General features: G+C 35.1%; 4 long non-coding RNA genes across 4 annotated transcripts; 2 read left to right on the top strand and 2 right to left on the bottom strand.

Moving 5' to 3' along the window:
- The first annotated feature begins 1,174 nt into the window (after positions 1-1,174).
- On the top strand, positions 1,175-5,585 carry LOC110386242 (uncharacterized). The gene is made up of 2 exons (XR_009973706.1): positions 1,175-3,631; positions 5,275-5,585. It is a non-coding gene; the product is annotated as an uncharacterized LOC110386242 (long non-coding RNA).
- LOC134199278 (uncharacterized) lies at positions 3,035-9,034 on the bottom strand. Its single transcript, XR_009973707.1, has 2 exons — positions 8,756-9,034; positions 3,035-3,110 (listed from the first exon to the last, which is right to left on the bottom strand). It is a non-coding gene; the product is annotated as an uncharacterized LOC134199278 (long non-coding RNA).
- Positions 9,035-12,033: 2,999 nt separating this feature from the next.
- On the top strand, positions 12,034-14,752 carry LOC134199279 (uncharacterized). Its single transcript, XR_009973708.1, has 2 exons — positions 12,034-13,215; positions 13,839-14,752. It is a non-coding gene; the product is annotated as an uncharacterized LOC134199279 (long non-coding RNA).
- Positions 14,753-24,105: 9,353 nt separating this feature from the next.
- Positions 24,106-25,397, bottom strand: LOC134199206 (uncharacterized). Its single transcript, XR_009973591.1, has 2 exons — positions 24,966-25,397; positions 24,106-24,772 (listed from the first exon to the last, which is right to left on the bottom strand). It is a non-coding gene; the product is annotated as an uncharacterized LOC134199206 (long non-coding RNA).
- Positions 25,398-27,543: the final 2,146 nt, after the last annotated feature.

Genomic DNA, 27,543 nt, shown 5'->3' on the forward strand with positions numbered 1-27,543 from the left:
TGTGTTGACAGCTATGGAACCAATTTCTAAAAATAGTGCCTTAAGATGATACGATTTGGCAATAGAATAATCAACATATCAGCTCAATTACAATATATATGTATGTACCTAAAAAAAAAGGTATGTTCGAACGGAAACGCGTACATAAAGCAGCATCAGTGCTGATCGAATTATGCAGAAGAGGAGCATGAATTCAAATAGCCATGAGAGTTCGACACAAACACTTTCTCAGATCATTCAAATTCATCACATTATATTTTATCCAATTAATTACATGTCTTTACAAAATCGTATTTTTGATTATTTTAATAATAAAATTAATTTTAAAATATTACGATTTTAAAAACTCAATACTTGAAATATTTTAATTCTGTATACTATAGGTTTAGATACCATTCAAGTTCATAAAAATTTAAATTATTTAGTAAACAACAGCTTAGTAAGAAGCATACGATACAAATAATTATCGTTGAGGTACTTCTAATGAGCAACGGCTGGTCTTACTCTTGCACTTTCCAGCATTCATGTGGAATAGTTGTCACCTCTCATCATGTATTTTATATATTTCTGTGATAAATAGATTTTAGTTATTTAAGCCATTTTGTTGTACTGTTAAGGCGAACGAGCTCGCGACTATAGATAATGCACTTATCATTTAAAAATAAATGGTTATCGGAGTCTGTTTACATGGCTTTTTGGAGGAAATGCGAGTGGAGAAGTTGTATCAATTGTTTTATTTTGTTAATTTAGTTTTTCCTCATATTGAAATATCTAATAACGGTGGTTTATTGACTGTGTAACATCTATAAAAGTGCATAAATGTGGAAAATGAAACAAAGCCGCTGCAAGTAACTTCTCAGTTTCTTCCAAATAGTCCACTGAAAAAACTCAGTAAATACCTATTATAATACCATTTTGCTGAGAACTTATTTCATCTTATATGATCGCACCCCGTTTCATTTAATTTCATCCCAATTGATTAAAGATCTGAAAGATGAACTTAAATTAATTATTCTGCCTTCAAAACATCATCTCATTTCGTTTTATGTCTTTTTCATACTATAATACAATAAAAGAAGAAAATAGAAGGCTCGACTTAAAAGTCTCGTTACCAGGCCATAAAATCTTCAAAAAAATAAATTTGTAGATAGTGTCACTGACACCACCGGGACACATGAGGTCGAAGTCTCAATTTTAAGGTTTATCCACTGCTCCACCCTTCACACTGCTTTACGGTAAAAATAATATTTAAACCGACAACATTGTGATACAGTAATAAATATTTTAGAACACCATCACCAGAAACTAGATGGCGATGATGTCGCCAACCTCGAATCCTTTCCATTAGTCGACAGTATGATTTGCCTTTTTGTGTTCTGATAGATCCTAAAATATCGTTAATGACTTATAATAATGAATCTATCGTACAAACAATGCTTTAGTACATAAAGATATCTGCAGTTTTTAGGAAAAGTCCAATATTTCCAGAAATCATATCAACGAAGCTAACTAACGAATTTAAAACAATATATTTCATTTCAATCTATGGGCCGGTAACCACTTAACATCAAGTGGGCCGTGAGCTCATCCACTCACTTGTAATAAAAAAATTGAGGTACTCATAACTAGATGGCATTAGTTTATCAGAACAAATAATACAATAATAGGTGTATTTTTTATGATCATATTACGTATTCAAAATGGCTTACTATACATAGCTGAATTGTTATGTAGAAACTAAATTAAAAATAAAAACCTTCTCGTATTAATATACCTAATGAGTAATATGTATAGAATCAGCTATTAACAACAAATCATTATTTAATGTGGCTTTATAATATGTTGCCACAATTTTACTGAGATATTATTTCAGCGCCCTGATTTGTATTCGTTTCATTCCATTTGTTTTCATTCATTTTATACCTATTGATTTAAATTTAAATTAATGAACTGTTTTTCCCGCTCCCTTTCATTTTTCAAATGAGAAAGTAGATCGTTGAATACTATATAAGCTCGACGCGGGAAATAGTGGCATCGCAAGAAGCCGATAGCTATATTGACTCTCCTGATTAGACTCATGCAGTAGCCAGTCATGTTCGACACCTTACAAACGTTTTAACGGAACTTGATCTGAAACTAATCTAGTCTTAGTGCTTCTGCAAACTACTGGTAACAGCATCCAAAGAACAGATCAGAAGAACAAATCCCACCCCTTCAGGCTGAGCCCGTGCTCGCCCACCTTTCCTGTTGAAGATGAAAATGTCTTTGAGACAGCAAAAAACACCTTTATCCAAAAGTCATTATGAAAAAAAAGAATTGATGTTAAAAACAATCATTGACGATTTTGAAAATTAGTTATCATACACACTGTAGATAGGTTTTATAGGTATTTCATTGTTCGTAGTCATGATTTTAATTTAAAGACTGAACAAAACTATCCGTTTGGCTAGTATTTGATAGTTCGTGCCTCAATAACAGTGGAACCAGTGGCAGCATTATTAAAGATTAATACTAAATTAAATTTATATTTGACACTGGACACTGAATTCTGATCGCCATAGTCCAAAAAGAAGAAAAACATCTCAAGATAATTGTCGAGTAAAGTGCAACTTAAAAGTTTCTCAAATAAAAATTATATCTGTCTATTGCCAAACTAAAAAAAAAGGATTTTTAGACACATTTATTGTCCTCTCATATTGCTATCACGTTTAACCTAATTAGAACCATTCTTATTTTCTTATTTGTTATAATATATGCTAGTCACCGTTTTAGAGAATGTATATTAGGAATTTACGTATTGTAATTACACAGTTGGTTAGTGGAAAGGTGTGACGGCAGAACGGTTGATTAACACGATTATGTAACACCGCACAGTCGCACAAGGCACCAAGTTCCGGTAACAGCCGGATGCTCCCTTCACTTTCGAAGATTGAAACGATATTTAGACTATTTCGGCTCAGCCTGAATGAACCAAGTATTGCTTAGACAAAAATATTTAGTCAATTAATAGAACAACACAGCAATGAAAATGGCATTTTTAGTCCGTTAAATAACATTTTATAATTCATTATTTTCCTGCGCCTTAACTCATCGATGTCCTGGAGCTCGGTCTACACAACAAGAAATACAAACTAAAATGTAATATTTAATGCCTTTGCAAATTCCTTAATACTTATGTAATCCAAGAATTCTAGTGATAAATACATTATTATTTTGTCAACTATCAATTTTATACGATATGATACCACGAGCGCATTTATCTATAGGCCATTTAAATATGATAATGGGCTTTGGAGGCAGTTCCGTGAGTCACCTCGAGCGTGACGTCACCAGCATACTCATAAATTCGGGTGTCGGCGTCCGCATACCGTCGGCGGCCGCGCGGCTGTTATATAAAAGAAAGTGGCGCGGTCGCGAGGCGACCTTGCTCGGTGAAAGGCGTGGTGCAAGTGGCACAGCCGGAACTCACTCTTCCCACGGATCAAGATCCCGCGCCTCTCGCCCGCCGCCATGCCGTTATGCGCCCGCGCAACTTTCGGTAACCGGTTGAGAATTAGCGAAAAATGCAACTGTCGCACTTGGACCGGTGCCAGCAAACAATATTTAGAACGCGGACATAAAACATGGTGTGGTATGAATTATTTATGTGAATACTGTTTTAATAGGGTAATTTTAAAATGTTTTTTTTTAATAATGCTAACAATTACGAATTGTTATTTAATTTTGTATTATTGGAATTGCTCTGTCAATCAATTCCAATAATACAAAAACAATATTTATAATGTGATTAACTTCGGCAATGAACGAGATACGTTTATGGGATTTAAAAAACAACGAAGCAATACAGTAATGATTAACCTAAAAAAATAAAGTCTACGGCAAAGGACGCTGTAGAGTCGGCCACGTTCAATGCACTCCACGTTTGAGTCACTCGGCTGGCATCTCTCTGTGCTCAGAGAGCTAAATAGTTCAGTTCAAAATATAGTTTAAGTTATATAGTTATAGTTTTAAGTTATAGTTTAAGTTTCTGTAAACAGCGACCTTAGCTTCCTTCGAGATACCTTTTGAGAAATACATTTTTTTAAATATTTATTTACATGCATTTGTTCCTTATATTTTGGTTTAGGTACTTTATTTTTCTTTATTATTATTTTGTTATTACTATTAATTTACTTTATAAAAACAAAACAATTACCAATAGTCATGAGCTTCCTTTAGTAAGCTTTGGCAGAGAAAAATTCGGTGTATTTGGAAGTGTAACAACTTGAACATTTTTATTATAAATTAATTTAAAAACCATAAAAATAATTACATTGTTAAAATCAAATTTCTTGATCAGAATCGTTACTTTTAACCTAAGTTACAATGCGGAAGACATTCTTATTCTTATTTCCAATCTTCGTCAAACATTTTCTAGAATAGAATCCATTTAGAATCCAAAAAGGTATTCTTGATACTGGGATAAGCACGCTCATTTAGCTTAGGTATTCGCTTATTAACTCGATGAATGCAGTAGAGCCTATATCACAAATGCATAAGACTCATTTCATTTTGTAGACTTTAAAATCAACTATTATATATATTACTTTTATGTTAGATATGTATAATAGCCTCGTTATTTAATTAAAAAACTGAACAATATCAAAAGTAAAGTAAAAACTTCTACCATTCACAAACAGGGCGCCATAATTACAGTATTACTTAAATTTACCTATAACTTTATTCACTCAATTAGAATAAGAGATAAAGTCCAAGTTCGTCCAAGTTCGTAGTTGCTTGTTGATTCATAAGCGTGCAAGCGAGACGGCGATGCTCACTGCCGTGTTGGCCTAGAATCCAAGCAATTTCCGATAGGCACGCTCTGCGGGCGCGCTACGGCCTAGCAACAGACAAAACCGGGCATCGTGCCTTCATAAAACTAGGCATTGAATTTTGCTCAACAACGTCTCGAGTCAACGTTTCACCACAATAAGTTTGCTTGATATTTCGATATCGGTTTTATTTATTTATTATGTACATTTAATACGGCATTCACTAGACAGGAACCTCTGTCCAGTAATATGTTTGAATAATTCATTGATAACAATGATGTGGATAACAAAAAAAAAAGAAACGAAAAGCTAGTTGCTATAAATCGTCCGTCTGTCTGCACATTAGGAAGCGATTTTAAACGGGACTATTATATATTAAGATTGGTATTGATATTGAATAATATTATTTTTATTTTAAGAATAAAGTTTTCATTTAGAATGTTATTAGTCCACCTGTATACAGCGGCAGCGGAACACAGACAACGTCGCGAGGCGCGTGCTGCGGCCGCGAACCCGGATGCGCCTGACGTAACGCAGCCTTCGCCTCCTCCCTCGCCCCCGCGCTGTCTGCAGCCCCCTCCCGATCCTACGCTTGTCTGGCTCACTGTCTATACCGGCCTATACACTGTTCTTAAATTTCTCAGTTATTATATATCTGAGATTAATAAGATTGAGCGAAATGAGAATTCTTCATTTAAAAGCAACTATCCTATGGGCTGTAAGATTATCTATCTCTCGATAGTATAAGTACCAAATAAAATTTCGTTTTAAAAACTTGTTGTTTTAATTACGGTCATAATTTATTTATAATCTCTAGCACAATGGATAAACTATCAATTTTTAATTTGTGTACGTCATGTTTTTTTCAGGTGCTTGTCTAAAATGATTTAAGTTTAAATAATCTCATGCAAGCGGCCAGTAATTTCGTAAGTGACACGATCGTTCGATGTGAACGAACTCACTGCATTTTCATGACCTCATAGATTTCTTAGTAACTAATCTGTTCAATGAAAGTTTCGAAGATGTCTAATAAAATGTACGCTACAGACATTTGACGTGAACACCCGTAGTTAATTAAACCCAAATAGGGATTGTATTGATCAGAAACACTCCATTGAATTACTGTTACATTTCCCCTGATCACGGGCGATCGATCGCTATCTACGGAATAAATTGAAAGAACATCCGCCGACGGTCTTGATGCGGTCACAATGTGTAACTGTTGAAGGTTCTCCAGAAGAACATTGTCCCATTTAACGTTCTGTCAATTTGATAGTTCGTAGTGTTATAAGCGTTTTAAATGTAATAGGGAATCATAGAGCTATAATTTTGGCGCGCAAGCGTTCCATTATTTTAATCAACGTAATTCAGGGCCAAAATAAGCGACAATCTAACCATAAAGTAGGAATTTCATACTAATTTCAGCAGTGTTTTGATAATATCGAGGTAATTACCGGTCGATATTTTGTAACTGAACCATGTAATGTACGAATAAAATAGAACGATAAGCCGAATACATATATACATATACATATGCGTTGTAATTGGTGTTAAAAAATATTACGATTCTTTGATTTTATTTAGTAGTTTAAACATAAAGCATTAACTTTTCGCAAAATTAATGTTTGGATGATCCTTTTAAATTCAACTAGCCTGCCTTGTGACTATTTCTCATTTTGTTTTGTTGTTGGTCTCCGGTTACCTATTACGTGCGTATATTGAACATTGGAAAAAATTATTGATATAAGCATATTTTGTTAGAATTAGTTCCATTAAAAGCACAAGGCTGCATGCATGATGATATACGAAACTCGAAATAGTAAAATTGAGACAACTAGGCAATATTTTGTGTTTGAATAATTGAGTCGTCTATTATCAAAGGTGGCAATCTGTGCATTTGGACAAAAAAATGTTATTGATATGTCAATACAGATTGATTTGAATATAATCGTCTCCTTCAAAGAATACGGTTCAAAACCTGCATTAAATAAAGGTTAATACTTAACCTGTTATTTATCTAAGATGTCGTTCAGAAGAGTTTTGTGACTGCCAATGGAATACTAAGTCAATAATTCGTTTTTCTGATTTACCAATAATTGTCCAAAAGTCACGACTCAATTATCTGTCAATCCAAGTGTCATTTAATAATTATAATTCAAGCATGTATATATGAATCTTTTGTACCCTCACATTGTGTCGAAATAGATAGCATTGCCTCCCGTTCCAGAGATAATATCGTAAAGAACCAGACAATAAATAAAGATAGAGAGTTATTATTTTATTTTCTACAATGTATTATTTCTCGGCAATCAATTTTATACTGCACATTACAAAAACGTTAAGTGATTAGCTTTGGTAAATGCATTGACCCTGAGTTTTGTGCCCGTCACATCGAGGGCTTGCAAAATACCAAACTGTTAAAACGATAATTAGATTAGCAGATCAATGTTTTCCAACGTTTACCTAAGGTGGTACTGATTGGGCCTCCGTTCTAACGCCTTTTTTTTATTGCTTAGATGGGCGGACGAGCTCACAGCCCACCTGGTGTTAAGTGGTTACTGGAGCCCATAGCATCTACGACGTAAATGCTCCACCCACCTTGAGATATAATTTCTAAGGTCTCAAGTATAGTTACAACAGCTGCCCCACCCTTCAAACATATTCATTCGTGTAGGGGAGCGAGGGGCTTGTTGTAACAGTTTTCATGAAAACTAATATATCTTGAGATTCATTGATTAAATTGCTACTAAATAAAGATGGTTCGATGCTGTAACTCTTCCTCTACCAAATCAAGTAAAAATAATAACATAACTATTGGTCATTATTTTACAATTAATTATTTTCTAGAAGAAGTGCGGTGTTACAACTTACCTCGTGCTTGGGGCAAGTTGTAACGTCTACCGGGGCAAGTAGTAACGACAATTCTTTGTTTATTTTTAACAAAATTGACATCTTTCTAAAGTAGGTGTTATGTAATTGTTATAAAAAATCAACTTAAATACACTTTTTAGTAATCTACACCTAAAAATTAAGTAATTAACAGTTTTATTAAGTTAAACACTACTTATAATCATCATGGCACTTTTAAGTCGCAGTGAGTATATAATTAAATTATTTATATCTAAGCTATGCTTCGTAATTATCTTTTTTTAATATTTATCTAACAAAGTATTGCACTTATAACAACATTTGGTGGGGTTCATTATTTAGTCTTCATCTGAGCTACAATTAATACAAATAAAAGATAGTGTCTCCTGTAACACATCCTACAAGTGCCCACATCTTACAAATGATACAATCTTCTTTATTTGAATCTGTGTAAGCTTCACCACATACCAGACCACTCTTCTGATTCGGATTCTGAATCTGAACATAAAATCTTTTTTTTAACTCTGTCCACTCCGGTTTAAATTTTTTTTTATTTTCTTTATCTTTTCCTCATAATCCTTTTGTAAAGCTTGTTTTTCGGGAGTGTCCGTCAATACTGGTCGTCAATTCTTGGTGGTGCCTTTTGTAGAAGAGGTCTAATCTTCGATGACGAAAAAGTTTTTTGTAGACTGTTGTAACATGTTACAACAAGCCCGGGGATTTTGTTACAACTAACCCCATGGAATGATTTTTTAAATTTATCAAGATAACTATTTATACAATTTAGCGATCTTAAAAAATGTTACACATTATCAGAGATAGATAAATTTGGATGTAAATAAGATATAGAAAATTTGAAATTGGTCGATAATAATAACGTAAACCAAAATTTTACGACAATACAATTTTATATTACCTGGCAAAAATGAGGCGCATGCACATTTTCGCTCATTGCGCTGGCCGGCGGGACATTGGCTATGGTAACATGATGCGGTGCGGTTTATAGGTCAAATCTAGTCAAAGAAATACGCTAATATTGTTTAAGATCCTAGTGAAAAGAGCCTGTTACTACTTACCCCTGTTACAACAAGCCCCTCGCTCCCCTACATATATTAGCATATCGTCTTTTCGCATTAAAAGTGTACAATTTCCTAAAATATTCGAAATTGAGATAATATACGGAATCATTTGGTATCACCAGAATTTTTCTCATAAATACTGTCAAAAGAGCGTAGTTTAGTTTTAGTTTTTTATTTATTTTTTATTTTACCTATGTTTTGACTACTATTAACAAAATTAATTCATAATTTTATCTTACTTTAATAGACAGATAATGTAACTGGTAAAAAAAAAAAAAAAAATGTTGCAAAGATAATAAATATTAAAAATATCACACGTTAAACCTTTAAAACACTCTTCCGTAAAATTAGTAATTTTTGAGATTATACATTTTTAATGCGAGAAGACGATATATATTAATACAATAGCAATACTCAGTACTAACTTTGTAAATCTCGCAGTGTGTTAAAAGGGAGGCCCATAGACATAACCCACAGAGTCTGGCCGGACCTTCTCAGTGGGCGCGATTCCAATCCGGTGGTAGATTCAGCGAAGCACTGCTCTTACTAGCAAGTCCTTCAAGGTTTTTTTTTTTATAAATGCTTCCTACCTCCAGCATTATCGGAGCTTTAGCTGCTAGGTTTATTATTTATTTCTTATATATAATTAATATTTACAGGAGTTTTATATGTACATTGCTTTGATATTTTATTCTTACAGTAATGTATACATCTTATTTTTTTTCCTAGTCCTTCAAGGTTGAGCCCCAGGGGATCACCTACCAAACGGCGCGTTTGTATAGCCAGTTGGAATAGCCTCTGAAGCTACAAATGGTAAGGTAGGGAAAAAAGAGGGGCGTATTGAAACTGACCACTGTAGGCATTAAAATAGTAATCATATTGGCTTAAATTAGAGACTTTACTAAAACAGCTTAACCGTGTATCACTTAAAACGCAAACAACTCCGTAATTATTTCCAGACTATGACGTCAACATCCAGAGAGGAGATTGGAACGCTTAAATAACAAATTTTGGTATATTTATTACAACTAGAGGTCTCGCAGTAGTCGAAATTCGATATAATTAATTGGAATTGTAAGTTTGTACACTATTATAATTGTATTTTATACTTCTATAATTACAAATTTCGCCAAGACTACACTATAAAAATATTAACAAAGACAAACAATATTTAATCTATTCTCAATTTGACAACAGATGTCAAGAACAAAAGTTTGACAATAAATAGTATACATGCGTGTGTGCGTCAAATACATGGTCTGTAGTGTGTGTGTAATATTTTCTTTATTGATTTAATGTATCTTTTATGCATTATTTAAACAAAATCTTAGCATTGTGCACTTCTTCCCGATATTCTCTATAAGTGTGGAAAATTTCATACTCCTCCGTTCCCACAATTTTCGTAAAAAGGGATACAAAGTTTTTGCTTCACGTATTATTTATTACAATTGCATATTAAATTTATTTTAACATGTACCTACTAAGGGGGTTGTATAAACATCAAACATTGATCCATTTTACAATTCTAGAACCAGATTATTATGAACCATATGTTTAAAGAAACACTACAGTATCAAAGCTCTATTTCTAAAATATTTAAGTTAAACGATATTTATGTATTTCTAGGTAAAACCACCATTATCAAATAGGCCTACGTAAGAATTTGTAGAAATGACATGCGTACTTCTAATAGTACCTATTAAGTTTGATAAAATTGAAACTCGTTCTGAAATATGAGATTATGTAACTATTTATAAACTAGCATACATTCCGTGATCTTTTGTACGAATTAACAATATTCTTAAATAGATTCGGAATTAATATCTATCTTTAGAACAAGCCAACATAATATCAGTGATAAATTCGATAAAGTCAAATTCGAAGTTAAAGAGTCTGACACGTTCTAATTAAAATAATGAAATTTAAATTTGGATTGTTTTTATTGTTTAGATAGGTGGACGATCTCACGGCCCACCTGACGTTAAGTGGTTCCCAGAGGCCAGAGCCCATATAGGTACATCAGTAACGTAGATGCCCTACCCACCTTGAGACATGACTTCTAAATCTCAGTTTTTTCGGTACTTACAGATTGCTGGCTTACAGATTGCTTTGTTTTTTTGTTTTTTTTATTGCTTAGATTGGTGGACGAGCTCACAGCCCACCTGGTGTTAAGTGGTTACTGGAGCCCATAGACATCTACAACGTAAACGCGCCACCCACCTTGAGATATAAGTTCTAAGGTCTCAGTATAGTTACAACTGCTGCCCCACCCTTCAAGCCACGGGTGGTGGTACCTACCTTCCCGTGCGGACTCACATGAGGTCCTACCACCAGTGAAAGGATAACTACCGTCACACTCCGACTGATTGCTCTATATTTTGCTGAAGATTGCGCTATATTTTGCTGCTACACTAAGTATGTATGTACATATATATTAATTTCGGTTGTTTTTAGTAAATTTAATATAAGGACTGTAATATTTTATTATTTCTTTTAAAAGTGACGAGCTTCCCATATAAACGTTCGACCCCCGAGTCATCCTCTTAGGAGCAAAATTATAATCCCCGATCCGATGGGCGTACATTTACTTCTGACCAGAAGCAGACTGATGACAAAGTTGTTTTTGGTACTTGGAAAATGACCGTCAAACGTTAATCGTTTATTTTAACGTTTTAGAAGTATTTGCTCCAATAATACTTCCCTTTTTTTTCTACCTAAACTCATAGCCTTGATGGGCTATTTCAGCGGGCCTTAAACCTGACGACGTTGCTAACACGAACCCTAGAAAGAACCGTGCTTCGTAGAACCTACCACCGGATCAGAACCGCGACCCACTGAGAAGATCCGACGAGAAACTCAGTGGGCTGTGTCTGTGGGTTAATTTACTCGGACGGGTTCGACGAGAACGATGACCGGTGATTGAGGTACCTAAAAGTCTAAAAGCACCGTTAGTGGATCATCTGAAATGACGTGTTTTGGGCGACGTCGATACTTCCCTAGTAAATGGTGACAGCATTAAAAGTATCAACTATCAAATTTTCATGTTTGTAGTCCCAGCGGCTGCGTTGCTAAATCAATCACTGTGATCAAGATATTATGAATGTTTAAACTACAGTAGTTATACTGTACGAGTGGTCCTTCATCATCCTTTTTGATACCATTACACTTCCTTTCAATACTGTATATTCTAAATACCGTAATATGTACATTTTATTGATTGACAAAATGTATATCCTGAATAATTTATTTATGTTCTTACAAATATACAGTTCTTCCTGTACTAAAGACGCCCTTTGGTATCAACATTGATATCTCTCTGTAGTTATCCTGAATTTTCATAATATGTCTACTTCTCTTTAGATTAGAGAGAGGAGGAGGCACTAGAGGTACAGAGTTCCGTAATGTATTCAAAAACGTAATAAATTACTATATTTCTAGTGATCTCCGTATTATATTTTAAACTTTAAAAGAAACAGATGAACGTTTTAATAAATAAGCAAAATTTCGATCCTAATAGCTTCGTGTACAGCACTTATAATGTTTGATCTGGCTATGCACCGTACATAGAATAATCAGTTTAATATTTCATCTAAGCACCGTCAGAACGTGAAGAAATTATTCTGTTTTAATTACTGAGCATACCACAAATTAATTTTTGAAATTAAAAAATGAAACCCATTTTATTCGTCACGCTCTTTGCTCGGGACATTGACGCCTCTGCCTACTCAATTTTTAAGTTAATTAGGCATTTCATTAAATGCGCCTCGGTGGTACAGTCTTGTACATCGCAGGTAACTGTAATGTAAATTTATGAACAATTACAAAATGTAATATTATAATTGCGTTGCAGTTGTTTAAATGATAAATAAAGTAACTAAGCGAGGCAGATGACCCGCCTGTACGTGGTAATCTTTGCTATACATACATTAAATTTTAAATGCTAACTTGTCGTGTGTGTCAATATGTTTTTAGATACAATTTTTATTCGTTTACCATTAATCCACTTCCGTATATCTGTGAGAAATATTCGTGAAACATTTAGGACAGATTTAATAACATGCTTCATGACTAATGATCGTTAATAATTGTCGTTATTGATAGTTCAAATAAATAAAGTAAAAATCAAATTATCACAGCTGTGTACCACAGATTGAAATCAACATTCTATTAGCATACAAACTCAAAACATAGGAGGACTACGTAAAATTGTCACTTCATTATTTTCTTGTGTTAAGGACGATAGGTTTGACAGAAAACAATTTAGTTATCGAAGTACGCTTACTTTCAATACTAAAACTTTTAAAAATACAATTTAAATTCCGGAAAGTTCAAATAACTAAAACGAATGGGACAACATCGTGTCATGGCTACAAAACGAGCGTCATACAGAAATAAAAACATTCACGTGGATTGAGAAATGAACAAAACACGCAACCTCTGAATCATACTTAAGTAAGGTGAGTCAATTCTTTGATGAGAGCCGTCTGAATGAAACTGCAGGGATATTTCGAGGCAAGACGTCGCGACAACGACGATATTGTTGTTATTTATTAATGTTTTTTCTCCCCTAAGTTTCGAGATGACAGTTTTTTCATATTCTTTTGACTTCTGTTCACCTACATTCCAAAATATCACTTGAATACATGAAAAGAAAGTTAACTTCCTTTAACGTGAATTTTAAAAGCAGTTCGAATAGGTAATGTGAAATGGAATTTCAATAAAACAGCGGTGACAGAAATAAAAAAATATACAGCTATTGCGATTAATTTCTATTTAGATTTCTGAACTGAATTACTATAAAATATACTACTATTATATAAATGTCGTTTTTGCAGGCTATTATTTGGTATATTATTGAAACAAATAAAATAGAATACTTCAGAGTAGTTTTTACAAGAGACTCCAATAACTTGGTGTTATATTTGAAATAATAACAAAAAATGCAATTAAACGTTTATAATGTTTATATGTAGATCTTATATAGATACCCGTATTACCGGAATAGTCTGGAATGTTCCAATTTTAAACTTTTCTCTTTCTTTTTGTTCTTTCGCTTTTATTCTTCTTTTTCTTTTTTCAGAAAAAAAATCGGCTTCTTATGGTGCCTTTTGAAGTGAAGCTGATTTATTTGATATTAGATAATCAATTGGAATAAAATGAAATGAAACGAGATGAGATCCGTTGCAATTTTTTTCATTGCTTGTTTGGGTGGGCGAGCTCACGGCCTGATCTTGAGTGGTTACCGGAGCCCATAGACATCTACAACGTAAATGCACCACCCACCTTAAGACTTGAGTTGTAATGTCTCACAGCTCACTTTTAACAGTGCAACGGCTGTCCCGACCTTCAAATCGAAACGCATTACTGCTTCACTCACGGCAGAAATAGGCAGGGTGATGGTACATACCCGTGCGGACTCACAAGACATCCTACCACCAGTAAATGAGATGAAATAGTCTTAGTTTAATGATGAAAATTTACTGAAACTTTGGTGAAGTTTTTGGAACCCAAGATCCCACGTCTGGCAACTTTATTTCATATTCTACACTTCTACACTTTCACAGATACTAAACGGTATGGAACAGATACTAAAAAAACACCATTATTACAAACTGAAACCTAAGGAAACACTAAAAAACAAGATAAAACAACTTCGTTCCTTGTGCTCCCGCCTAAAGTCACATAGGCTTTATTAATAATATGTATTATAATTCGGAATTCCTAACCATATTCAATGAGGAAATACTGAATTGAAACATTCACGAAATTATTGTTATTCGCTCATTTAAATAATTTGCTCATACATATATTAAGTTTAGTTTTAAGTCTCGTATCTAGTCTTGTTATGAGATATGTCTTTCCATGTTTTACAATATTGAAATAAACCTAATAAATAATATAAGAATTTAAAAAACTACATGACTTAATTTTAAAATGAATTATTTAACATTTATCTTAAATTAGAAAATACAAGGAATCCACCATTATATTTAAGGCGTGAATCATCTTTCTTCTTGATTATAAAATATGTCCCAAGCCTTATCGTCATAATAATATCCTAAGTTTTGACTCTTGAGTAATCTGTGTGTGTGAGAGAGAGAGAAAGAAATTTATAATCTTTTATTTTTCTGATGTACATTTAAAGTTCAACTTAGTCCCTTAATATACTAAAGACCACTGTCTGACCAAAACCTGTTTTACCCATACAAGTCTCATGGGCTATTTACGTATGCCGCTGTATGATATAGGCACCTAAACGTACTTATATCTACGGCATTCCTCAAGGCCGGTCATTCCTTCCTTGTCTTCGATCCTCTATATAATAATACGTGAAGCAAAAACTTTGTACCCCTTTTTACGAAAATTGCGCGGACGGAGGAGTATGAAATTTCCCACACTTACATAGAATATAGAGGAGTGCAGAATGTCAATATTTTTTTAAATTATGCCTAAAGGTACATTAAATCAATAAAAAAAACATTACACACACTACCGTGTATTTGACACACACACGCATGCATACTATTTGTTTATTGTCAAACTTTTCTTATTGATTATAGTCTGTGGTCAAATTGAGAATAGGTTAATCATGGTTTGTGTGATTATAGAAGTTTATTAGTCTTTGACAATAGAACCATAACAGTGTACAAACTTATAATTTCAATTAATTATAGTCGAATTTCGACTACCGGGGTCCACTAGTTTAACCAATTGTGGATATCACGTACTTGTTGTATTCTATTGTACATTTATTGAATTTTAATTGCATCGGCGTCTTTGATGGACGCTTAATATTTTTTGCTATAGAGTCGAAGCGACGCTTCCAAAGATACAATCGTTGTCAAATTCGTACGCAGATCCAAAAAAAAGATAGGCACTAGGATCTTATGACAACCGACCGAAAAATTAGTTTTCGAAGCTACAATGTTTCTCTATACACTATGTGTGACGTCTTTTGTTTTTGGAATTTTAAATCTGAATACACAGTCATATTGATTATTCGATTTCTTGTATCAAAAGATTCGTTTTACCGGTGCAAAATATCAATTCACAATTCAACTGACTTCAATAAATTAATCAAGACTAGTTCGGTGAGAAAGATCAGAACGAATTGGTACTGTATCGATGTTGAGAACGCATTATTCTAGACTCGCGAATCTAATAATATAGTGTGCTTGCTCGCATGCGACCAACCTGATACGACAGTTCGTGCCAGCCACTAAAGCTGAGATATCAGGAGAATCGTGCCGGACAGGGTTGTCTAGAAAATACGTGATTAAATATTTTGGCAAATATGCCGTGCTAATAAGTTTCGCTTTAAAATTTTAAAGTTTCTCAAAGTTTCATTCTAAGCGAAAAGTATTTATGAAATTTGATTGTTGCTACATTATTGTATTATATATTGCTATTATTATTAGTACGGCCAATACCACAATCGAGTCACCTTTGGAAAAAGATATACGCAATGATAAAACGCGATGATTAATTAAAATGTTGTAACGAGTAAATATTTGCATAAACTGTAAATCTGCGCTAGTTGCTATTTATTTTATTTTAGCCAATATATATTATATTTTTATGTTAAGTAACTAAATTATTAGCTATTCAAAGGGGGAACGCTGCCAGTATCTTCGGAACCTTGCTTAAAAGGACTCCTTTTAATAATGTATTTTAGTTATTATACTTGTTTTTTAGTTTTCGTTTTTTTTTTTGCATGTAGTTAAATATTATATTGTGTTATTTATCTATATGGGATTATATCATTTATCATGTAATATATGTCGTATGCCATTCAGGGATACGCTTAATAATCTTACCTTCGTGATTGTCTTCTAATAAATGTTATGTAAATTATTTTATTCATCGACTATAACAAAGCTCATACATTAAATATAATGGGGAATTGATAAGATTCATTTAAAGTTCAACGTAGCATAAACGACAAGCACTACACTCTTATCAAGAGCTATACGGGTACGTCGATGTTCAAATACCCACCAATTATTCTTTCTTTTTTTCTTTTTTTTTTCTTACCTATGCTGATAGCCTTGAGAGGCTATTTCAGCTTCGCCCTAACGTTTGTAGGTGAGCTCGCGGGGCTCAAACCGGAGAGTTGCTAACACTGACCCTAGCAAGAGCAGTACTTCGCAGAATCTACCACCGGATCGGAAACGCGACCCATTGAGAAGATCCGGCGAGAAACTCAGTGGGCTGAGTTATTCTAAGGAAATACGTACAAATATACAGTACAGTGTTACGAACGATTTCCACAAACAAATAATAAGATAATGTAATAAATATCAAACCCACAAAATGTATAGATTTGTTAATTACTGATAATAGGGTGTATTAAAATTTAAAATTAACTTAAAATTTTAATCAGCCTTGAGATTTCAACCAAGTCCCAAGATGGTTAGTGGTATTCGCGTTATGTTACCTATGAGCTCCTGAGATCTTTCATCTATCTATGTGATAAAATTTATATAGGTTTCTGTCGTTTTCACACTGTGAAAAATAATATAAATGCTGAACGTCATGTTTAAAGTTTTTCAATTGTGTGCACAGATGTTGGATGTACGGGTGGATGTCGTAATCTATCTAAAATTAACATTTTTATAACATTCATTAAAACATATTAAGCACTATTGATTTCTAGCGACGCAATTAATGATGATTAGTAACAATGACATTTCGACATTATTACGTTGATACCGAAAATCGAATTAAATGTTAAATTTTAGAGCAAATGTTTATAATAGCAAAATGAAAATCATAGGACCAAAAAAGGATGATGTAAAAGAAACAACAATAGAAGAAACAGAAGAAGTTCTATGGCACGTAGCAATCCATTTACATCTGGAGAAATAACCCAAGGACGGTGACGACGTGCGGCCGGTCGTAAAACTCATACCAAATCCATATGCAACATGAGAAGAGTCTATCCCACATAATATTGCATAAGAAAAGGAAAAGTAAGAAGTCTATAACTGTTTCGCTTTAGAAATCTGGTGTTATTGATTCATAAACGCGATTTGGTTTTTTTTTTTAATAAACATGGCCTGCAGTTCACCCTTCGTTAAATTTCTTATTCAAAATGTTTTTTTTCCAAAGAGTTTCTTATACTGCGATCAATAAACCACTAGTAAATTTGTAGATTCGTTGATATAAAAATCAGAAACAAGCAAACACATTGTCTTATCTATTATACCGGATTTATCGTGCATTGCCTAGTAATTTACTTAAAGAAAAACAATTACATGTATTATTAGCTAAGGTTAAATAAGCTACCGTTGTGTAACATTTCATCTAATTCCGCGGTTGAGTACCAAATGTAAAAACTTTCACATTATTCATATTATTTCTAGGAATTACAAATTAAATTCGCAAACGCTCTAAAAGCCGCAAAGCACTGCTCTTGCTAGGGCAGATATTAGCAGTCTTTGAGGTTGAACCCCGTGAATTCGCTCACCAGCTCGGCGAAGCTGGAATATTCCCTTGAGGCTACAGGACTAATAGATTAGGTAGGAGAAATTTGCTGCATGTAATATGTTCTCCTCTTGAAGCTTTCGATCAAACCTTATCAATTATTTACTACGAAATTCGCCCAATCATGTTGGGCCCATATGTTAAACAGTTTTCTCAATTGGTGTTTGTGCAAGTCGCGAAGGCTCGGACAAATTAAACAGGATTTAAAAACAATTCATAATTGCTCTTCAAATTATTCGTGATAACTCAAGGACATTGAAAAAGTCAGTGATGCCAATTAAATGACCAACCATTTCATCAACGGTAAAGCTTTCTTGGCTGTAAAGATATTTATAAAATACTGTATGTAGCAAATACTGTATGTACCTAGTCAGGTCATAAATTCTGTCACACGTTTAATGTAAAATAATTGTAACAAGTTTATTCAATAAGTAACGATTCATATACCAAAATGAACTTAACAAAAGATAGATTCTTATAACACTAAAGTTTCTTCAAAACGACCTCCGTGATTTTGAATACAGGCCTTCAATCTGCGCGGCCAGTCGTCTATCGCAGTACGAACGAGGTCCATGTCAATATCGGCGGCTGCCTTAATCAAGGATGTCTTGAGTGACTCCAAATTGGGATGAGGCTTTGAGCATGCCTTTTCCTCCAAGTGTTGCCATATCTTGTAATCTAACGGATTCAAATCTGGACTGGAGGAGGGCCAGTCTTCGTGCCGGATGAAGTCGATTTCACGCGCCGCCAGCCAGTCTTGTGTGCTCTTCGCTCTATGAGCTGGCGCCGAATCTTGTTGGAATACCCAGTGCCTGTTATTGAACATGGTATGAGAAACAGGTTTCAACATGGTTCGTCAGGACTGTATTTTGATACACAACTGCATTCGTTTTTACACCTTTCTCACAAAAATGTACCTCTGTTAAGCCCCAATAAGAAACTCCGAACCATACCATGAGCGAGGATGGAAAATGACCTCGTTGGACACGCGGAATACGGTTGCTCGCTTCTTCACTACTGTGTGCGTACACCTTATCATTTTGTTTGTTGTACCTCTCTTCTACGGTAAAAATTTTTTCATCCGAAAAAAGAATTTCCCGATATTTTTGGAGTTTACTCCTTAAGAATCGATTTACATATATAGGCCCGGGGTATGAAAATTATGGGGACCAAAATCGTACTAGAGAGTATAGCATGTCACACGAAATGCGTTATGCGCCTGATTGGCCATGGTGATGCGTGCGCGCGCCAATCAGGAGCCAACGCGCGGCCGCGTTATCGCAGGTGACGCCGGGCTGCTGCGCCGGCAGTCCGCCACAAAACCTCGTACTGATCGCGCGTTTCTCTCATTATTGTATTTTCATATATTTGTTAGTCGTTTGTTTTGTGTCTCGTTAATTTGTTAATAATCTGTAGTGTATCGTGTTGTCGTAATATAGAACTATTTCTCGTATTGTTTCGTTTAATTTACCGACATCGTTTTGCTTGTGGCCGGACGCCGTTCGGGTTCGATTCCTGAACGTATCAACTGTTAGTGGGTTGATACCCGAATATAACCCGCTACAAATCATTTATTAATAAAGCTTTTTTAATAAATGCATATTTTACTGTATTCAACTGACACAAATTTATATTTATATCCAGTAAACTCCAGTCGTGCGTCGGAGCGGACACACACACTTTTTTTTCCCGCGTACCGCTTCAACAAAGCGCTGCATTTCTTCAGTCTCAGGTCCATTAGACGAGCATTCAAACGATGTCCTGTTTTTCTCCGATATGCCCGAAGCCCTAAGTCTTCATTTAACACCCTTTTCACCGTGGTTCTGCTTAACCTCATCTGAAGGGCTAACAGTTAATGCTTACGTTTGGGATTTCTTTGAATTCGCGCCTTCACAGCTTTTATCACTGCTGGAGTCCTAACAGACCGAGGGCGACCACTTCTTGACCTGTCATCTACACTAGAGTCTTCATTGTATCGTTTGATGGTACGATAAACGAATCTTTTGGTTATATTCAAATTTTTCAGTATGTTAAAAAATTGAATTGGCGCGTAACCGCAACGATGCAACGCAATAACTGCAACACGGTCTTCTTTAAGCGTTCACTCCATATTTAAAAAAAGTGTGTGTGTCCGCTCCGACGCACGACTGGAGTTTACTGGATATAAATATAAATTTGTGTCAGTTGAATACAGTAAAATATGCATTTATTAAAAAAGCTTTATTAATAAATGATTTGTAGCGGGTTATATTCGGGTATCAACCCACTAACAGTTGATACGTTCAGGAATCGAACCCGAACGGCGTCCGGCCACAAGCAAAACGATGTCGGTAAATTAAACGAAACAATACGAGAAATAGTTCTATATTACGACAACACGATACACTACAGATTATTAACAAATTAACGAGACACAAAACAAACGACTAACAAATATATGAAAATACAATAATGAGAGAAACGCGCGATCAGTACGAGGCTTTGTGGCGGACTGCCGGCGCAGCAGCCCGGCGTCACCTGCGATAACGCGGCCGCGCGTTGGCTCCTGATTGGCGCGCGCACGCATCACCATGGCCAATCAGGCGCATAACGCATTTCGTGTGACATGCTATACTCTCTAGTACGATTTTGGTCCCCATAATTTTCATACCCCGGGCCTATATATGTAAATCGATTCTTAAGGAGTAAACTCCAAAATGTGTAAAATTCTAAAAGAATACATTTTTATTTTCATGAACAATTCGAAATTCGAATTCAATAAACTTTTTTGTGGCCAGCATTCTAAAACAAAAGTTTTTACTGTGTGACAATACTTATGACCTGACTAGGTATAATATCACCCCTTTTTTCCGTGTGTGCCTAAAAAGCGATTAAGGTAATCTGAGCTAACAGGATTCTCTGAATATCATATCAACATATTGCGATAGCCAGCTTTTGCTAGTGGTAGAATGAACTGTGTAGACAATGGGTACCACCTTCCTGCCTATATTTGCCGCCTAATGTCATTGGGGGTTATTAATTATTAGAAAATACAATTGTAATTTCAACCTCACGTCTGTAGGAGGAAGGCAGAATGTCCATGGCCTTCATTCAACACCTGGTAGAATGTGAGCTTGCTCTCCAATCCAAGCAACAAAAAATGTAAATAATTGTTTTCGTCACGTGCGTCATCAAGTTGAGTTTTATGTAATTGTGGCCTTTTAAACAAATACCATACGGGATCACTTCTTTTCAAACGAATAGACGTGCTTAATTGAGACCCAAAGTAGGTTTACAGTTTTACAGACTTAATTTCTTAATCGTATCCGAGGCCTTATATGACCAAATATCTAAATTTAAAATGACCACATTAAAATTACGAATAACATCCGCAAAAATACACTTTAAAAATTTCGTGATAAGACGATTTGATGTTTGTTTTAATACATTTAAAACATCGTCACCAATGTCGCCCATAGACATAGCCCACTGAGTTTCTCGCCGGATCTTCTCAGTGGGTCGCGTTTCCGATCCGGTAGTAGATCCTTTTTTTTATTTTATTGCTTAGATGGATGGACGAGCTCACAGCCCACCTGGTGTTAAGTGGTTACTAGAGCCCATAGACATCTACAACGTAAATGCGCCACCCACCTCGAGATATAAGTTCTAAGGTCTCAGTATAGTTACAACGGCTACCCCACCCTTCGAACCGAAACGCATTACTGCTTCACGGCGGAAATAGGCGGGGTAGTGGTACCTACCCGTGCGGACTCCCAAGAGGTCCTACCACCAGTGATTACGCAAATTATAATTTTGCGGGTTTGATTTTTATTACACGATGTTATTCCTTCACCGTGGAAGTCTATCGTGAGCATTTGTTGAGTACGTACTTCATTAGAAAAATTGGTACCCGCCTGCGGGATTCGAACACCGGTGCATCGCTACATACGAATGCACCGGACGTCTTATCCTTTAGGTCACGACGACTTCAAAGCACTGCGAAGCACTGCTCTTGCTAAGGCCAGTATTAGCAACACTCCCGACTCGAACCCCGTGAGCTCGCCTACACGTCAAGGATAAGCTGAAATAGCCTCTTAAGGCTATCAGCATAGGTAGAACAAAAACAAAAAACCAATGATGGTCTAATGATAAGCAGTGTAGACAGTGGAAGCATGGCAACCATGAATGAAAACTTATGTCTGTCGGTAGCAACGGTACTCGACCTCCTTGGCGGTTAAGGGCGAGCCCTGAATGCAGCCCAACTAGTCTCTCGGTGCAAGGAATGCCACTTATTGCATACCCATATAAACATAATAAAAATAATTCTAAGTAAATGTTTCTGTAGTCTTATTTAACGGTTTGTTCAAGTTTTGTATTGATTTTTTGCCTTATAAATAGTAATGGATCGGAGACATGAAGTTCAATAACAAAATTGCTAAACTTGACATTAAAAAAAATATTCAAGCGAAAAATATGTAAAAGGTAAATGGAACTCTTTTTATAGATATAATAAAAAACAATATGGCTTAATTATCGTAGGTATAGTCACTGACAAGCTAATGTTCTAGATAAATACGTTTGAAGGGAAGACTTGGTTGCAACCTCTGCAATGCAGTTTTCTTAGCAATGCATATTGTTCATAGTCAACAAAATATATCTTAGAACTTCAAACAGACATCAAAATACCCTCTAGATCAGTGTTTCCCAATATTTTTAGTGCCATGCCCCACTGTATTATTTCTAAAATTTTTATGGCCTCCATACATAATTTTTAATATTATAAAATTGATTTGTTCTCTTATGAAACATAAATGATGGGTTTTAGGAAGAAATCACCATGAAATTGTAAGTAAGTAATATCTCAAAACATTTAATAAAAAACTGAAATTAAAAATTAAAAATAATTTTAATACAGATTTTCTATATTAATTTAGTGCGATTCCATTAAATTGAAAAAACTATATACATATTCAGAATAGGATGCGTATGGAAGAAATTTAAACTTTAAATAACCTTGTTTGACCATCGCGATAACAAGTAATAACTGAACTGGTGAATTATTGCTTTATTTATTACCGTTAAATCAATTATTTCTTTTCCCGCAGCATTTCCTTTTTAGCTTCAATCGATTGAATACGATCGTGCAATACATATTCTCCCGTAATCTTTAACCTTTCAAACTGTATACATCTTATACCTTTAAACGAGCAATTCTTGTATATTAATATATAATAATATGTAGGTATATAATCTGAATCTCGGAAACGACTCCAATTTTCATAAAATTTAGTATACAGGGGATTTCGGGGGCGATAAATCGATCTAGCTACGATTTATTTTCAGAAAATGTTGTTTTATTCGTGTTTTCAATTATCAACTCTTCCCGACATCGATTGGCGAATAATAATACTATTTATCTTAATTGAGAGCAACTAACCGCTTTAAAGACACAACAAGATGGCGTTATCAAAAAAAAAACCGGTCATCATTTAGTCTTGCAAATAATCCAAAACCGAAGTGCTTCAAACATTCGAGCGTGAGGCTCTGTAGTTGCACCAAGGCTGTAATGCTAGTGCGGAGAAATCGACGTTTCGACAACTGTTGCCAAGCCGCCGGCCACCGTGTAATCAGATAACTGCGATCACTCAACGTGCCATATCATCATTACGGCCGCTGTTTTTGTAATTCGCCTGTACTAATGCGTGCGCACTAATCTGTATAGTTTTTTTTTCTTTTTCTTTTCTTTCTTTAACATTTTTTTTTCTTCCTAAGTGTGAATCTTTTGTACAGATTACGCGTACTTCTCTGACACGTGGGTCCCCAAAAACGCCTTTACAAGAAAAACTTTTGTAGAGACAAAACGTTCGAATTAATGAATAATCTTGCATATAATTTGAATTTTATTTATGTTTCCAAAAACAACGCAACGACATTTTCACACATTTAATATTTAAGCTGTGCTTTGGATACTGTACTTAGGTAGAATGGGATGGGATGGGCTAGTTTTCCATAGCTCTGAGGGTGAACCGGGTGGATTATTCAGGACATGTCTAGAGCAACGACGGTGATTGGTGGCTGCAGGAAATAGGTCTGAGCTGAAGTCAGTGGCGGCTACGCTAAAGATTTTCTTTCTTTTGTGCCCACTATGGTGTTATTAACAACTCTCTGGGCTGCAAGTGTTGAAAGTACAGTACTACAGTCCTGTCCACTGGTGCAGTAAAGTCGTTACGAGTTCCGGTTTGAAGGCTAGATTAGTAAATTATGGTGAACTCAGTGTCACTCACCGATAGAACACAACAATGAAACACATGGCGATTTTTATCGATATTACCTAAATTTTGATTGATGTTGACCATACTACTGACGACGTGTTCAAGTAGAATATAAATGGGAGCATGAGATGTTACTGAGTGGATGAAAATGATGCGAGCAGGTTCGCAGTGAAGACATAATGCGCGCGCGCCGTGACGGATCCAACATGGCGGATTGGCGCGGTTTGGCGGTCATTCACCCCCACCCGGTCATAGCACCGCTCTTCATGCAATGCCGCTACATTAAAAAGATAAGTAACATTATTATGAATTTCATATCCGAATATCTTAGTGTGAAAGTTTTTTTCAACATTCAAATTTTACTGAAATTTTCAAATAATAATTCACAATTATATACATTAATTTTTAACTTTAAGCCGATACCCACATAAACGTTGTGACAAAAAATATTCAAGGTTTTTGTTTATTACCTTAAGAGGCAAACGCATTGAGCCCATCCGATAGTGAGTGATTATGAATGTGCACAAAGTTCATGAAGTTTTATAAGTATCTATTAATTTATAACGTCCACATGAATCATATCACTCATAAATTTGTCAGTATTTTTTTTCTTAAAACATAGACCTAAGACGTCTTTTTGTCAGAACAAAATAGGAATAAGTTTTTTTTTATTTTTTTGTATAATAATATGTACGTAGTTAAATAAATTTCATTTTTTTTCAGATTTGTAATTTCGATTCTGAACAAAGAGGTTTTTCTCGTGAGGTATTCACAGGAGCACATTATCCGCGGCACGGTGGTCAGGTTGCGATGACGTCATCGTTGTATTCGCGTGACTCAGCGTGGATTTGAAAGTCGCACCTCGAAGGCTGCACGCACAAATAAGGCTGGACACATAAAACGATCGCAGTAGCCTGATTAGATAATAGGCGTATGCATGATCTAAGACTGATTATGAAAACCTGAGATGCTTTGAATTTTGAATATGAAATTAAAATACTGATCATGTGGAATGTAAATATTAATTTGAATTAGTTTTCTCTCCGAAAGACGTCTGTGTTCAGCGGTGGACAACTGTAACCTGATGATGATGATGACGTTTCTCCAGGATTCTAACGCGTCGTAAGCCTTCACAGTGATATCAATAAAGCATGCACATATAGGAAAGCGCTTAAAACAAATTATTTGTGTTGGGGCGTATTCTAAGCCGCCGTATTTCTACTGCAAAGCGATAACGCGTTCCGATTTGACCTGCCCTAGGTTTGATAGCCTTTACGGAGTCTAATTGAAACTTTAACCTCATCCCTCAAAGCGAAAGGCGCTGAACACTTAACATTAAGATATGTATCTCTTGTGTGTCTACGGTGATAAAAAAATAAATAAATAAATAAACCAATGTCTCTCTATGCCAAGAGATCTTAAAAAATTAATGCATGTATTTCTTTTTCTAAAATTATTCTTCCTGTCCACCTGATAGTTGTCTAGAAGAGGTCGCTCTTAGAAATAAGACGGCCCATTGTACTTTATCTTGTATTTTTTTTTTTTAATTTTTATCTATTTTGTGTACAATACAGCTTCCTCTGTATCTCTATCTCTCTCACGTTCCAGCGACTGACGGCTTCTAATTTCTCTTAATTCTCGCAATAAGTTGTACTGTGCCTGCCTGCTAAGATGCTTACTAAATGCTATAGGCTATAAGTACCTTCTTTGGTCATTATTTTGAACCATGATGAATCAACTTAATCCACGCTGAGCTGTCACTCTGGAGACTGATCGCGAGTGATCAGAATTGTACGTTCCAAGTCGCCAGGAAGTCGATTATTTGAATATGGCGAAATATTTTTAAATACTTATAGAGATTATTAATATTTGTTTTTGAAGTTGTCAGCAACTTCGTTGGGTCCCTGCTATTGCTGACTTCGATCAGCGACAGTAACCACTCACCATCAGTTGGGCCGTCAGTTCGTCGGCCATAAATCCATAAAGGCGATAAGAAATTAAATATGCATACGGCTTAAAGAGTAAATGTTTATTAAAATTCTAAATTACTAATTTATCGAATAAGACGGAAATTAAATTAAAAAAAGATTTTATATACTTTTCATATCAATGGAGAGAATTTTAATATTTGACGCATTTCAAGTTTTTAGTAACATATAATTTTAAATTATGATATAAATTGAGGTATTTTTTAAGTTGAATAGATTATCGAATTCGGAACAATATTCTAACCAAAAACTAAACTTATCGTATAACGATTTGAAGTAGTTTTTTTTTCTTGTGCATCTTAACTTCTGTTACGATTATGTTTTATCGAGATTTTTAAATAATTCCCCATTTGCTTTCTTGCTGAAGGATTGGGTTCGCCACTGTGACCTATGATGAATATTTAATGGCCATAGTCATAACATTTCATCTAAATTATGATTATTTAATTCCGCAATAAGCATAAATTATTTTTAATATAAGCAAATTGCCTAGCCGCTTTAAGCCTTATAACAGTTTTTATTGCTTATATGAATGAACGAGATCACGGCTCACCTGGTGTTAAGTGGTTACTAGAGCCGATGAACACACGGCAGAAATACAGTAGGCTGACGGTAGGTTATTATCCAAGAGGGTAGGTAACTCTCTTAAACGTCGATTCACTACAGGTTTCCATTCAAAAACTGAGACTTTAGAACTCATATCTCAAAGTAGGTGGCGTCATTTACGTTGTAGATATACCTATATATTCTTATTGCATAGATAGGTGGATAATCTTACAGCCTAAGTTAAGTGGTTACTGGAGCCCATAGACATCTACAACGTAAATGCCGCCACCAATCTTGAGATATGAGTTCTAAGGTCTCAGTATAGTAAAAACAGCTGCCCCACCCTTAAAGCCGAAACGCATTATTGCTTCACGGCAGAAACAGGCGGGGTGGTGGTACGTACCCGTGTGGACTCACAAGAGGTTCTACTACCAGTAATCTATGAGCTCCGGTAAACACTTAACACCAAGTGGATCGTGTTCTCGTACATACATCTAAGCAATAAATGAATACA

This window comes from Bombyx mori, chromosome 8 (genome assembly GCF_030269925.1).
Source record: "Bombyx mori chromosome 8, ASM3026992v2".
Lineage (NCBI taxonomy): Eukaryota > Metazoa > Arthropoda > Insecta > Lepidoptera > Bombycidae > Bombyx > Bombyx mori.